Genomic DNA, 13,012 nt, shown 5'->3' with positions numbered 1-13,012 from the left:
GAAGAACAATCGCGACTGCTCAAAAATTCTATCTCTCGCGATAAATGCCAAGTTCAACGAACGTTCGTTAAAATATTTTTCGTAGTTGAGAGATCGCAGGCAATAATTTTGTGTATACACATCGAAAACGAACGAGCGTACAAAGCGATCGATCGCGGCGGAAAGGCTGCTGTGAAAAGTTGTTTACCTAGTCTCTCAAAAACGAAAAAGGTATACATATATTGTTTTGCAATCGTTCGTCCTTATAAGTATTTATCGCGAGAAATCGCGAACGTAAAATGAGATAATACGAGAAAATCATGTTTTTGAGCAATCGCGATCGAATTTTTGCGCACCCTGGTTCGTTATTAAATGTCTGTAAGTGTGGGAGCAAATTTCGATGTCCGATTTATAATTCATACGTATATTTGTCGGTGTGTTTATAATATGAAGCATTTCAAGTGTGAATCTCTTTCGGTAATTGTCTTCTTGTGCTAAGATCGTTGTTGCATCGAAGTTGGGAGAGTGATTTTTCGTTATACAGTCAGGGATGATAAATGGATTTTTTCATTTTGTATCAAACGAAGAAAAAAAATGTACCAAATCATCCAAAAATGTACCAAAAGTCTTCGGATGTGAATATGAACCAAACTAGAGTTATATTCTGCTTCTTTATCCAAAAACTGTTTTTAGTCAGGAAACTTGTATGTATGATTATGAAGAAATACTTTTCTAGTAAAAATAATAAAAGAAGTTTATCGATTGAAGCGTACAATTATGTACATATATAAAAACATTTCTTTATTGAGTACCAGTAAGGAAGGTTGGCGTAAATCCCCAACTGAACCCTCCACGAGGGTGCCGACTGGAAATGAACACTACAGTATTGAGCCTGTGTGATGTCAAGCGGTATCCAGCTAAGATCAGGAACCAAGGCTGTGTGCCTGACTCATTAATAGCCTGGCTGCACGGAAATGATTCTTGACCATGGTTTCTGGGGTATCTTTCTCCCTCTTTCTTTTACTTTTTCTTTCTCTTTCCTTCTTTCCTGTTTCCTTTCCTTCTTGGGGGCTGGATCAAGGCGTTATGCGTTTCCGTGCCGAGGATCAGCCAGGCTGGGGGCCCCTAAATAGCCCAGTCGCGAACGGAGCCCTCCTGGCACCAGGTTGTAGGAAGACCTTACCCGGGTATTGCGGATCTCTGCGCGGGTGGACGTTCCTTTTCTCCGCCACTCGTGGGAACATGAACGGAAGTAATAAGAAGATAAAGAACAAAAAGAGACCGGCGCTCTTCAAAGGCCGGGAGGGCTTCTGCCCACCACAACGGCGACCATTGCGATGCAGGGTCATTCTAACCGCCAGAACATGGCTAAAAAGGGGATGGTTAAAGACTAGTGGCGATGCCCAACAAAACTTTAGGGTGTGAGCTAGGGCAAAGGGGTGTTTTCCGGGATACTCCTGGCACTAGCGGAGACGCAGCGGGAATGCAGCCTCGGTTGAAGCTGGTGCGCAGGCCCGCGTGGTCCACCCCCGACACCCGCGGCCTTCACGAAGCCTAATGAGCGGCCAAGTCCCAGTGAAGTTGGATACAAGCACAGGAGAGCGGCTGCCAGGATCCTAACCGAGGCGAAAGAGGTGACACCCGACTTTCGTCTGGCAGAAGAAAGGTGGTCACAAGTGGCAACCAAAAGGGCAAGGTCGGCGGAAGTAGTGCTTATCAAACCAAAGAGGCCGAAGTTGCATCGGAGCTTTTTTGCAGAAGTGGTCAAGGACAAAATCCTGCTAGGGGTCCTTGACGACAATCAGGAAGACGGTGCAATAAAGAAAGACAAATGGAAATGGGTGAAAAGCGAGCTGTCGAATATCACCCTGGACGTTCTTACGCGGAATCCTGGACCGCCATCGGTATGCAAGAATCCAGGGTTGTTCCAGGGTAGTATCAAAGTCGTGGCATGCGGAGACGAGAGGTCCGCAGCCATATAAAAAAGGCGGTAGAGTCTGTAGGTGAAGTCTACCCTGGAGAGTTGTCAGTGTGGAGAAGGGGGATAGGGCCACACGCCAGGCTGTCCTCCTACTGAATGAGGAATCGCTGACAGTATTGAGGAAAACTGGAGGCGAGATAAATTATGGTTTAGACACCGTGACTTTAAGGGTCTACAATAACGACGTCAACACCGCTGAGAACTTGGCAGCCGAGTTGGAGCCAGATGAAGAAGGTAGCGATGAGGACGTGGTTACGAAGGCAGATGGGGGTGAGCCGGATACGCTGGACGGCTACGCCTCGTCTACCTTATCCATGGGGATAGGCGGGTTACACCTGCACTACACGGAGGAGGAGCTCATGATGGAGGATATGGCTAACTCTACGCTCAGGAGGGAGAGAAAGTTTGCGATGTTGGTGCGGGTCCTCCAGATAAACCTGCACCACAGTAAAGCAGCTTTCGCTGCACTGCTGCTCCGACTGACATATAAACGGGGCAGCTGATATTGTCCTCATCCAGGAGCCGTGGGTGGTAGGACAAAACATTTTTTTTGTTTAGTGTTTATTTATTTCGATGTTGATGATCTTATATACTAAAATAAACAATAGTTTTCATTTAATAATACAATTATACAATGACTCTAGACGAGTTCTCATGTACTTGGCGGGCTACATATGATATAATATAACATTTTATTAGTTGATAACACTTATGTGTAACCGCTTTAACTTAAAGCATGTATGAACCATGATTATGTTGCAAAGAAAAAAAAAACATTAAAAAACAATGCCTGATTAAATATTTTTAATAAAAGATAAAATTAAGTAAGGGAAAGTTATGTTGGATGTCCGGCATGAGCAGGTGTTATAGTTATATGTGATTTAGCCACCAGCATTGTCTTATGATGGAAGATGCTTCTAGTTTGTGTCTGGTAGAGATATATGTATTAAAACGTTTGTGTTCTGTGTTAATTGTTTTCGAGGTGATTATTTTCATATTCGCTCTTCTAAAAATGTGATAGATTATCGGTATGTGATCTTTATTTTGTATAAATAAATTCCTGCCAAGGTAAAGGAATGTTTCTGGCGGTGTAAATCTATTTCTAACTGTAAGGGAAAAGTATTCTTCGCTTTCATAGAAGGGTGCACTTATCAGTGTGTTATTGTTATTGTTAAGACAGCGTAGTATATGTCTCCTTGTCAAATTTATTATGTGGCAGTCAATTCTCGGTACTTTTGCTGTACTATAGACCTTCGCATTCGAAATGTATTTGGTATAATTACTATATGCTGACCTGTACAAGGAAGTACAGGATCTCAAAATTTTACGTTCAAACTTTCTCAGTCTTTCCATGTATGATGGGGATATGTTAAACCAAATCTGGCATCCATACGTAAGTATAGGTCTGTATACTATAGACCTTCGCATTCGAAATGTATTTGGTATAATTACTATATGCTGACCTGTACAAGGAAGTACAGGATCTCAAAATTTTACGTTCAAACTTTCTCAGTCTTTCCATGTATGATGGGGATATGTTAAACCAAATCTGGCATCCATACGTAAGTATAGGTCTTAAATGTGTTTGATACATAATGGATTTCAGCCTTTTATCCAAAAATTTTGTCGAACATTTTTTTATAAGCATGGAACGCCTTAGTAGTTTTCGTTATTTGGTAGTTAATGTGATCGTTATAGTATAAAAATGTATCCAGATATATACCAAGGTATTTGACTCTCTCGGATTGTTTAATTATGAGATTGGATTCGTTCGAAATAATTTGGAACTTTTTCCAATTTTTTTTAATGTTTGAGTAGCATTTTTTGATAGGGGGCGAAACAGAACAGTTTCACATTTATTAGCGTTTACTTTGAGTGGTCAATCTATTGTATATTCTTCGACAGTATTGTATTTACTCTGGAGATTTGTGTTTATGTTAGTAATTGAACTATCTGAGTGATAAATAACAATCTAGTATATATATATTAAAAATAATGGGGGCATTTACAGTACCTTGCTGCAGTCCATTTATTATATTAAATTCTCGTGTACTTTTTATACCATTTGTATATACCGAGAATTTTCTATTAGAGAGCATACTATAAATTAGTATTAAGAGATGAAGAGGGAATTTGTATCCAATGAGTTTTGTTATGAGTCTTTTACCCACACTTGGTCGAAAGCCTTTTCTATGTCGAGGAAGCAAGCTCTTGTGACATATTTTTTATTCCAGTTCCAGTTTATTTCAGAAACCAGCAGGCTGATGGCGTGAATAGTTGTGTGCCCATATTTAAAACCGAATTGTTTGGAACTTATTAGGTTATTATTTTCGATAATTCTATTAATGTTTATGTTTATAGCTACCTCGAAAACTTTGATAATATTTGGGAGCAAGCTGATTGTAAGACAAAACATTTGCGGACTCAAGTCCACCGGCCACACACTGGTCAATTGTGGCACCTCGGGAAAGCCAAGATCGTGTATACTTGTTAGTACAAAGCTTAATGTTTTGTTTCTTCCTCAATTTAGTGATGAAGACACAACAACGATCAGCCTGAGCCTGAGTATGGGTCAAATCAGGCTATAATCAATTTATTTAGCCCATGAGAAGACGGTGCCGACATCGACCGTCAGGAAGCTGGTGGAAGCTACATCAGGTGCACTGATACTGGGAGGAGATGTAAACGTGCACCACTCCACCTGGGAGAGTAATGACGAAAACGAAAGTGGTGAGTTACTTTTTGATTTCATCCTAAACTCTAGACTAACCATAAGCAATAGGGGAACTGAACAAACCTTTATTACAAAAACAAGAAGGGAAGTTCTCGATGTCGCCTTAGTCTCAGAAGATGCGGAAGAGTTGGTCAGAGACTCATTCTCTGACCATCGTTACATCCAATTCGACTTAGACTTGGTGAAAAAGCAGAGTGCTGCCACCAGAAATATTAAAAATACAAACTGGCAAGAACAGAATAGGGAACTAGTTAAGATATTGCCACTTGAGAGCGTACCCGAAACACCAGGTAGCATACCAGAACTGGAAATACTGGTAAATGACTTCACGGGGGCATTCCGAAAGGGACTAGATAAAGTCTGTCCCAAGAGAATTCAAAGGGGTTAAAAGAAGCCACCATGGTGGAATTCACAAATCGAAAACCTTCGCAGGTTAAGTAGGACCACTTTCAATGCAGCTAAAGCCTATGGCGATGAGCAGCATTGGGAAGTATAAAAGGAACAATTTAGAAACTATAAGTTTGAGCTAAGGAAAGCCAAAAGATCCTCCTGGCGAGATTTCTGTAGCAGCATGGAAACAGTGTCTGAAGAGGCTAGACTCAGGAAAGTACTTTCCAGGATGCTTGCAGAGGCCTGATGGTTCGTGGACCGAAACTGGGGAGGAAACCCTGGATCTACTGCTGAATACACACTTTCCAGGTGCAGCTAGGAATGAACCAGGTGATACACAAAACTTGACACAAGCAACAGTGCAACCTATACTGCACAACCTAATTACAAGAGATAAGATATCTTTGGCCATCCAATCTTTTGAACCGTTCAAAACTCCAGGGCCGGACGGAGTTACACCTATACAACTGCAACAGTCACTGGAATGCAGCATTAACTGGCTATATGCTATAATAGGAGGTGTCGTGGCACTAAACCACATCCCACCTATATGGAAAACATCTAAAGTGGTATTTATTCCCAAGGCAGGCAAGGCATGCCACGCGAAGCCTAAGGACTTCAGACCCATCAGTCTATCTCCGTTTCAACTGAAGGTGATGGAGAGGCTGATGGAAACATATATCAGGGAGGCAGTGAATTACCAACTCTCTGAAGCACAACACGCCTATATGAAGGGTAAATCAACGGAAACGGCATTGCACGAAATTACATCGTGCATAAAGGGATCGTTCTACTTCAAGGAATACTGCCTGGCAGCCTTCCGATACATAGAAGGAGCGTTGAATAACATTAAACCCGACTCAATCATTAAGGTTCTGACTGATCTGGACATCTAATCTCAGCTGGTGGGTCTTGTGCACCAATTGCTGCTATGCAGGGTAGTACAGGCAGAACTTGCAGGGGTATCGGTGAGCAAGTTCGTCAGTAGGGGAACTCCCCGAGGTTGAGGCCTATCCCCTCTGCTGTGGGTCTTGGCGGGGACATGGAGGAGGGGAGGGGCTGTAAAGCTATAGCATATTCTGACGACATTGCCTTACTGATAAGTGGGAAGTTTCCACAAACTCTCTGCGATATGATGCAGGTGGAATTAAGAAGGGTCGAAGCATGGGCCGTTGATAATGGTCTGGGCGTGAACCCAAATAAAACGGAGCTGGTGCTCTTCACGAGGAGGTATAACATACCACGTCTCTCAACTCCAGTGCTGGCAAACACAGTGCTTAAGTTAAGTGAGTCCGCCAACTATCTAGGGCCCACACTTCATAAGAAATAGAACTGGACCCAAAACACCACGGAACGTGTCCGTAAGGCCACGGTTGCCCTCTACACATGTAAAGTGGCAATTGGACGGAAATTGGGTATGTCCCCTATGATAGTACATTGGATTTAAACGGCCATAGCTAGGCCAATATTGCTATACGGGGTGGCGGTATGGTGGCCCGACTTGAATAAATCCTCGATGGTTCTTGCTCTTCAAAAGGTGCAAAGATCTGCACTACTATGCATAAGCGGAGCAATCCGCCCAACGCCAACGGAGGCTATGAATGTTATACTGAACCTACTACCCATAGATATAGTAGGCATTAAATATGCAGCATGTGCAGCTAAAAGGCTGAGGAAACTGACCACATGGTCTCACTGCAACCATACTGAAATTCTCGACAGATGCTGCATACCAGAATTTTCGCCTTCCGGATCACTGTAGCGTATTTCAGGCCGAGCTTGCGGCTATACAAGACGCTATGGACTACCTCAGGGAGAAGGCAGTCTCTCAGAAGCACATTTATATTTTCTCAGACAGTCAAGCAGCACTGAAAGCCCTTGACTCTGTCACAGCTAATTCTGAAACTGTAGTAGGCTGTCGCAGATCACTTAACGTGATGGATGAACAGTTTACTCTGCATATGGTATGGGTTCCGGGACATAAGGGCATACCAGGTAATGAGATGGCGGATGAGCTTGCACGAAAGGGTACCTCCCTTCCACTTTCGCCATCCTGGAAGAGGTTGGGCATGCTGCTCTCCACCTGCAAGCTCAAGATAAAGGAGGCTCTACTGATGGAAGCGGGAGCCAGGTGGAAGCATCATTATAGATGCCAGACGGCAAAACTCACATGGCCGGAATGGAATGAGAAGAGATCGCGAGAGCTTCTCACCCTCTGTAAGAGGGATATTTCCTTAGTTGTAGGTCTTCTTACGGGGCACGTTTGTATTGGACCGCATGCGGAAAGGATTGGCGCTCCATTTAATTATTATTGTAGAAGCTGCGGCAACGAAGAAGAACCTGAAACTGTTAGGCATCTACTCTGTGAATGTCCAGCGCTCGGTAGAAGAAGGCAACTTTTTATGGGCAAGACGTTTCTCGTAGATCTGACTGATATAGCTGAGGTCAATACACGACGCTTAATTAGCTTCATAAACTCAACGAAGTGGTTTTATTAGGAGAGTAGGAACAAATCCGTGTGTTTTCACAATGGTCCTATAAAGGCCTAAGTGTGCCGCTCCAATGTGGACGGCAGCCACTTGAACCTAACCTAACCTAACCTAACCAGTAAGGAACATAAAATTAATATTTAAAAAAAAAATAACAGCTGCATTCAATGCAAAAACATTTCATAGAGACATTTTAGGTACAAAAGAATCAGATTCAGGTATAAAAGTTGAAAAATTGGCGCCTACATCTATATTAATAACTCATGTTTCAACTACTACCGTAACAGTTCTTCTTCTTTGAGTTCTTTAAATACCTCAGTTGATAAAAAGTTTTTTTTTCGTATCTATATTATAACAACTACTCTTACTTGATTTCATCAAGTCTTTAGTTTTTATTAAATTCGAAACTGTTTTTAATTGGAGTCTATTTCTACACTTAGATTTAATTAAATTTTGTATAGAAAATATCCTTTCTACGATTGGCGCATTTAATTTATTTTTAACTGATCTGAATTCTTCCCAAAAGCTGCATATATTTAAATTTATGAATTTTTTAAGGCTCTAATACTCTGCTAAAGCTCTATATTCTGAATTAATTTTCTCTATTTTATCGAATGCAAATTTCGGAAGTAAGTCCATAAATGAAGGCACACTACTATTTGTTTCACCCCGTAAAATACTTTCTGGTGAAAGCTTTGCAGCCCCCAACATAGTTTTATCATACAAATTTATTTTCTTTAATAAATTACTACAAAATTGTATATAAAATTGTTTTGTTTGATAGAATAATATCCACATTAAGACCGCAGTAAACCTCTTCTGGGGTTAAGTGACTTTCGTCTGAATAAATATTTAACATCCAAATAGGACTCGAGTCTAAATAAGATTTTTTTATAAAATTATTAATCTGGTAATAAGTAAATGTATGCGAATATCTTCAGACTGTATTTCTGTATTCACATTATTTATTTCATTTAAAAAATAAGAAAAAAATGTAAAATATACTTTATAAATAGGACTGAAAACGTGAGTTGGCGGCTTGCGGACTCAGTTTCTCTCAGTGAGGTTAGAAATAAAAGGCCGTGATTAATATTAAAAATTACAATGGTATTTTATTTCAAAGGAATGTGCAATAGAAAAATAAGAGGTAGAGTTTAAAAAGCAAAGATGCAATTGCTACAATGTTACCTTTTAGGATATACGGAGACTCTGCGTTCTGGCGGTGATGATCGCTGGAGTGACATTTTTCTTGGTTTCTTAAAAACTTGATTTGAAAACTTACGGGCGTGCGTATACTGCGGCTGCTTTAATCCAAGTGCCCGAGTTCCATTCCACACGTTCCGTTTACCCCCCCAAAGCTAACAGGCCTTTGGCGGGGTAACTTAACGAAACGTCACTTTTTTGCCTTGTATGAGTGATAACGGCCGTAACTAATAAGCGGTTTTGTATCAGTTTACATTAGCGTGGCCGGTCCTTAATTTTCCTTTGGAGTTAGCATGCTGGCCTAAATATGCCGGCCCCATTGCGGTACGCAACCCCGCCTTGCGCTGCTGCTATAGTAGAAAATATATAGTGAGAAGAAATGAGAGCTTTGTGGATGGACAGACTCAATGGTATAAAATATTCTTTATTACAAAATTCATAATTCAAATTCAAAATTAAATTTTTTTTTTGGATATTCATATCTGCGACATTTTAGGCTCTGGATACTCCAGAGAGCACGAATCCTAAGATTGTGCTTTGCGCCAAGAGCGGGCCGAATGACGCTGGCAGCACTTGATCTAGCATGATGTTGGCAGATACGTCTGCTCCGAGAATTAAACGTACTGGCGACGCGACGTAGAATTTTGGATCGGAGAGGCATATATGTGTGTACACAGTCGCGATGGCTGGATCCAGGCTGTGACTAGGCGCCACTCGGTGGAAATGTGGTGTGACGACGGCGTGGGTAGCAATGCGTTTGTTGTCGCCGTGCTTCCCCCGGAGACACACCACACAGCCTGTCTGGCTACCCACTCGAGTTTCGTCCAGCCGCAGGACCCGGACCAAGTCGGCCGATATAACGGTTGACGGCGAGCAAACATCGATTAGTGCTCGCACCAGGTGAAGTCGTCCTCCAGCTTCAATTTTCACGATAGCGGTCGGCGGAATCGATATCATGGGCCACAGTACCGGTCCAGCGACGGGGTCCAGCCCTGTACGTCCACTGCGGAACGTTAGCGGCGTCCTCAGCTGGCGAGTGGCAATGACTCCTCGAGAGTCGGCGGCGGTCGACGTAGAGCGAGGCAGGCTAGCCGTGATGGCTTCGTGACGGCGACTTTTGTTGTTGTCAGCCAGCTGAGGGCGTTGTTGGTGTCGGCGGCAACGGTGAGGGGTTCCGTCCGCCTTGTGGCGCTCATGTTGCAACAGGGGTCGGAAGAGCCGTGGTTCCGATCCCCCTGAGAGTCGGAAGGGCAGTGTTTCCGATCTCTCTTTGGCCATGCTGGCTGGTTGGGAATCGATGTCCCTCTCCATGGTTCCTCGGTCGATCTCCTCCGCCTCGATATCGGAGGCGTAGAGTGACAACGCCCCTTCGAGGTCATCGCGTTCTTCCTCCTCTACTTGTACACTCCATGGCTTATATGGCTCACGTGAGGATTTTTTTGCTGTTCGTTTTTCTCACCACATCTTCGGCATCTTCCGTCGCTTGTGCAACCAGCCGTGCGATGCGCCATGGAGAGGCAATTGCCACAATAATTGCCCAGAAGGGCCTCACGCATCCGTTCCTCAGGCGTCTTGGAACGGGAGACCGGACAGAGACGGATCGGATGTCTAGCCGAACACAAGTGGCATGGGACCTTCATATGCCTTGCGCAATTGGCCGTAGCGGGTCATGATGCCTGCAATTAGACTCATTAAATCATATTATATACGTGTCTGTATAGATTATTTTTCCAAAAAAAATATCTGGTTGTGGCTGAGTGGCGAGATCACACCAAAGTTCTGACTCATAAAATTTTCTAGAACAGGGTATACAAATTTCAGAAAAAAAGTTCAAGATTTGGGGTTATCTTTGTGTTTCAGATTGCAGAAACTTGCTATAATTGTGGTGGTTTTTCCTATAAACCACCCTGGGCTCCCACCAACAAGGTGCAAAACTTTGCTGGAATAATGTGTGGAGACTATTACAGTAGTGGGTAGATCGGTTATTACCCCTTCCCGTGTACGTGACAATTGCCACATACGATTTGGTCAAATTTCAGACCCAAATGTAACTAATATTCAAACCTTGTGCGTTGGCACAAGGGGAAAATGAAACACAGGGAAACACAATGAAAGGGGAAATTCAAAAATTACAAGTTATAGTGAAGATTTCGCAAATTTTTTTTTTTGCTTTTTTTTTTACTTTGTTTTTTATTTTTTTGGTTGAAAATAAAAATTTTGATTTGTGTGAATGCAAAAAAAACTTGTTAAAGGCATTTCCTGAATGAGAAATGCCATTGTGAAAAATTCCACGAGGTTGTACGGTAGCAGAGCGGAAAGAATCGTATATTTATTGTAATTTATTATTACTATTAATGAATTTTTCTTTTCTTTTTAATTTCAGGGTTTCTGCAGCATTAATTTCGTCGCAAAATTTCATTTGGCTAATTTATTATTGATTAGATTGGCGGAGCGTACCGTAAATGATATGAATATGGAATTTCTCCGTAACAAAAACGAAATACCATACAAATATGACAAGCATTGTTTTGTGCCAAAGTGATTTATTTTCTTCGGCGCTCATTTTGGCAAAGACGCATGGCGTTTGTGTAGACACCTTTTTAGTATTGACCAGCGTTGTTGGGCAAGAATTTGGCTGGTAGACAGAGGTGAATGTGTGTTTGTATAATTTGAGTGAATCAATGTTTGCGAAAGTTTCTTTAAAAGCTATAATTTGTAACATATGTGTACCTAAAGGATCATCCAAAGCGTATTCGAGCGATGACTGTGACCGGACTGTGCAACGCCAATGTGCTTCTTTTTCGTAATTTGGCTTGCACAGCAGTGACCTTATCTGAACGTGACATTGAGACATCCAAAGCCTTATGCTTCACAATATCGTCAAGGTTGTTATGCAAATTTATGAAATTGTGAGTATTCCGGTTTTTATTCTTTTTTTCTTTAGAGCTAAACTCCTGCGTTGTTAGCACCTATGTATTACATCTATTTACAACAATATACATACATATTAATATATGAAATGCCTATTTACTGAAAGCTTCTTCATTTGAGTTTGTTGGTTGCCCAGATGATTGTTTAATTTTATCTTTTAATATAGCTTCAATACCGGGATATAATTCGAAATATGTTGTACGTATTTTCTTATCAATAAGATATGGTGTGATTGATGCGGTATCTAATGCAATATTCATGACATCATTATGAATAATGCTATCCAAATTTTTACGTGAGACTTTAATGGCACAATTCTCAGAATCATTAACCTTAATTGTTAAATCAAGTTTGTAGTCTACGTCTGTATCCGGCCAGCGTTGTTTCAGCACATCATGGTACCATTGCAGTTCGGTTGATTCATATTCAAACGATTTGCTGTAGCTACACATTTCGACCATAGTTCTGATGCGAGATGTGGCGCCATTGGTGCGAGCATAATTATTGAACTAGCCAAAGCGCGTTAATATTGTGGACCATAGCGAATAATGTGTGTAGGTCCACGCCTTATTGAATTTGTTCGGCCTTGCATTTTAGAGATGGCCACACTTAGCTGGTATGAGTGTCGATAATTAAATGTTGCACTGTAACGACAGTCTGTCTCCATACTAGCTTCAATGAGTGGCGGAGTGTATATGCGTCTATGTGTTTATGTGTTTTGTGTCCAGGTCCGTGCCTTGGCCCAATGTTGCCATTAAAATAATAGTAACATAATAACATTAACATTGACAACATTGTACCTATAGTGAACACAATGTTGCCACGGAAAGATGTTGCGCTTGGCATCATGTTGTTATAATAAGTAAAATTTCACCATGTTGCTAACAACCTAGCAGCCTTGACGAATGATATGTAACTATGTGTTTGTTCTGTTCGGTGTTACGTATGCGGATGTGTATTTGTGCAAGGCTATGAGCGTGTGAATGCATCAGTGTGAGCGGTCAAGGCACGAACCAAATGTATTTGTGTAGGTGTTCGTTGTAGGGAGCGGTAAGCGTATGAATGTATGAGTGCATGATTGTATAGATGGAAAATACGGGAAAGCCGAAAAGAAAGTTTGACATATAATGGTAAAAATTTTCCGTTTCTGGGTAACGTTCCTTACCACGGCGGTAGCTATAAGAAGGGGCAAAATGAGCCAACGGGCCAAAGTATTATTTCATCAGTGCCAGTGAATGTAAGTGAAAAGTGGTTAACAAAAAAAAAAAAATTATAATAAAAATTCTTCAATAAGTTTTTAGTGCG

The 13,012-nt window shown here is 41.6% G+C and overlaps 1 protein-coding gene across 17 annotated transcripts in view; it reads right to left on the bottom strand.

The window, feature by feature from the left end:
• The window catches only part of rho-5 (rhomboid-5), a 1,371,034-nt gene that overhangs the window by 52,287 nt on the left and 1,305,735 nt on the right, over positions 1-13,012 (bottom strand). The window lies entirely within an intron of this gene.

Source organism: Eurosta solidaginis, chromosome X (genome assembly GCF_040869045.1).
Source record: "Eurosta solidaginis isolate ZX-2024a chromosome X, ASM4086904v1, whole genome shotgun sequence".
NCBI classification, from domain to species: Eukaryota; Metazoa; Arthropoda; class Insecta; order Diptera; family Tephritidae; genus Eurosta; species Eurosta solidaginis.
This window is presented reverse-complemented; position numbering and strand designations above follow the sequence as displayed.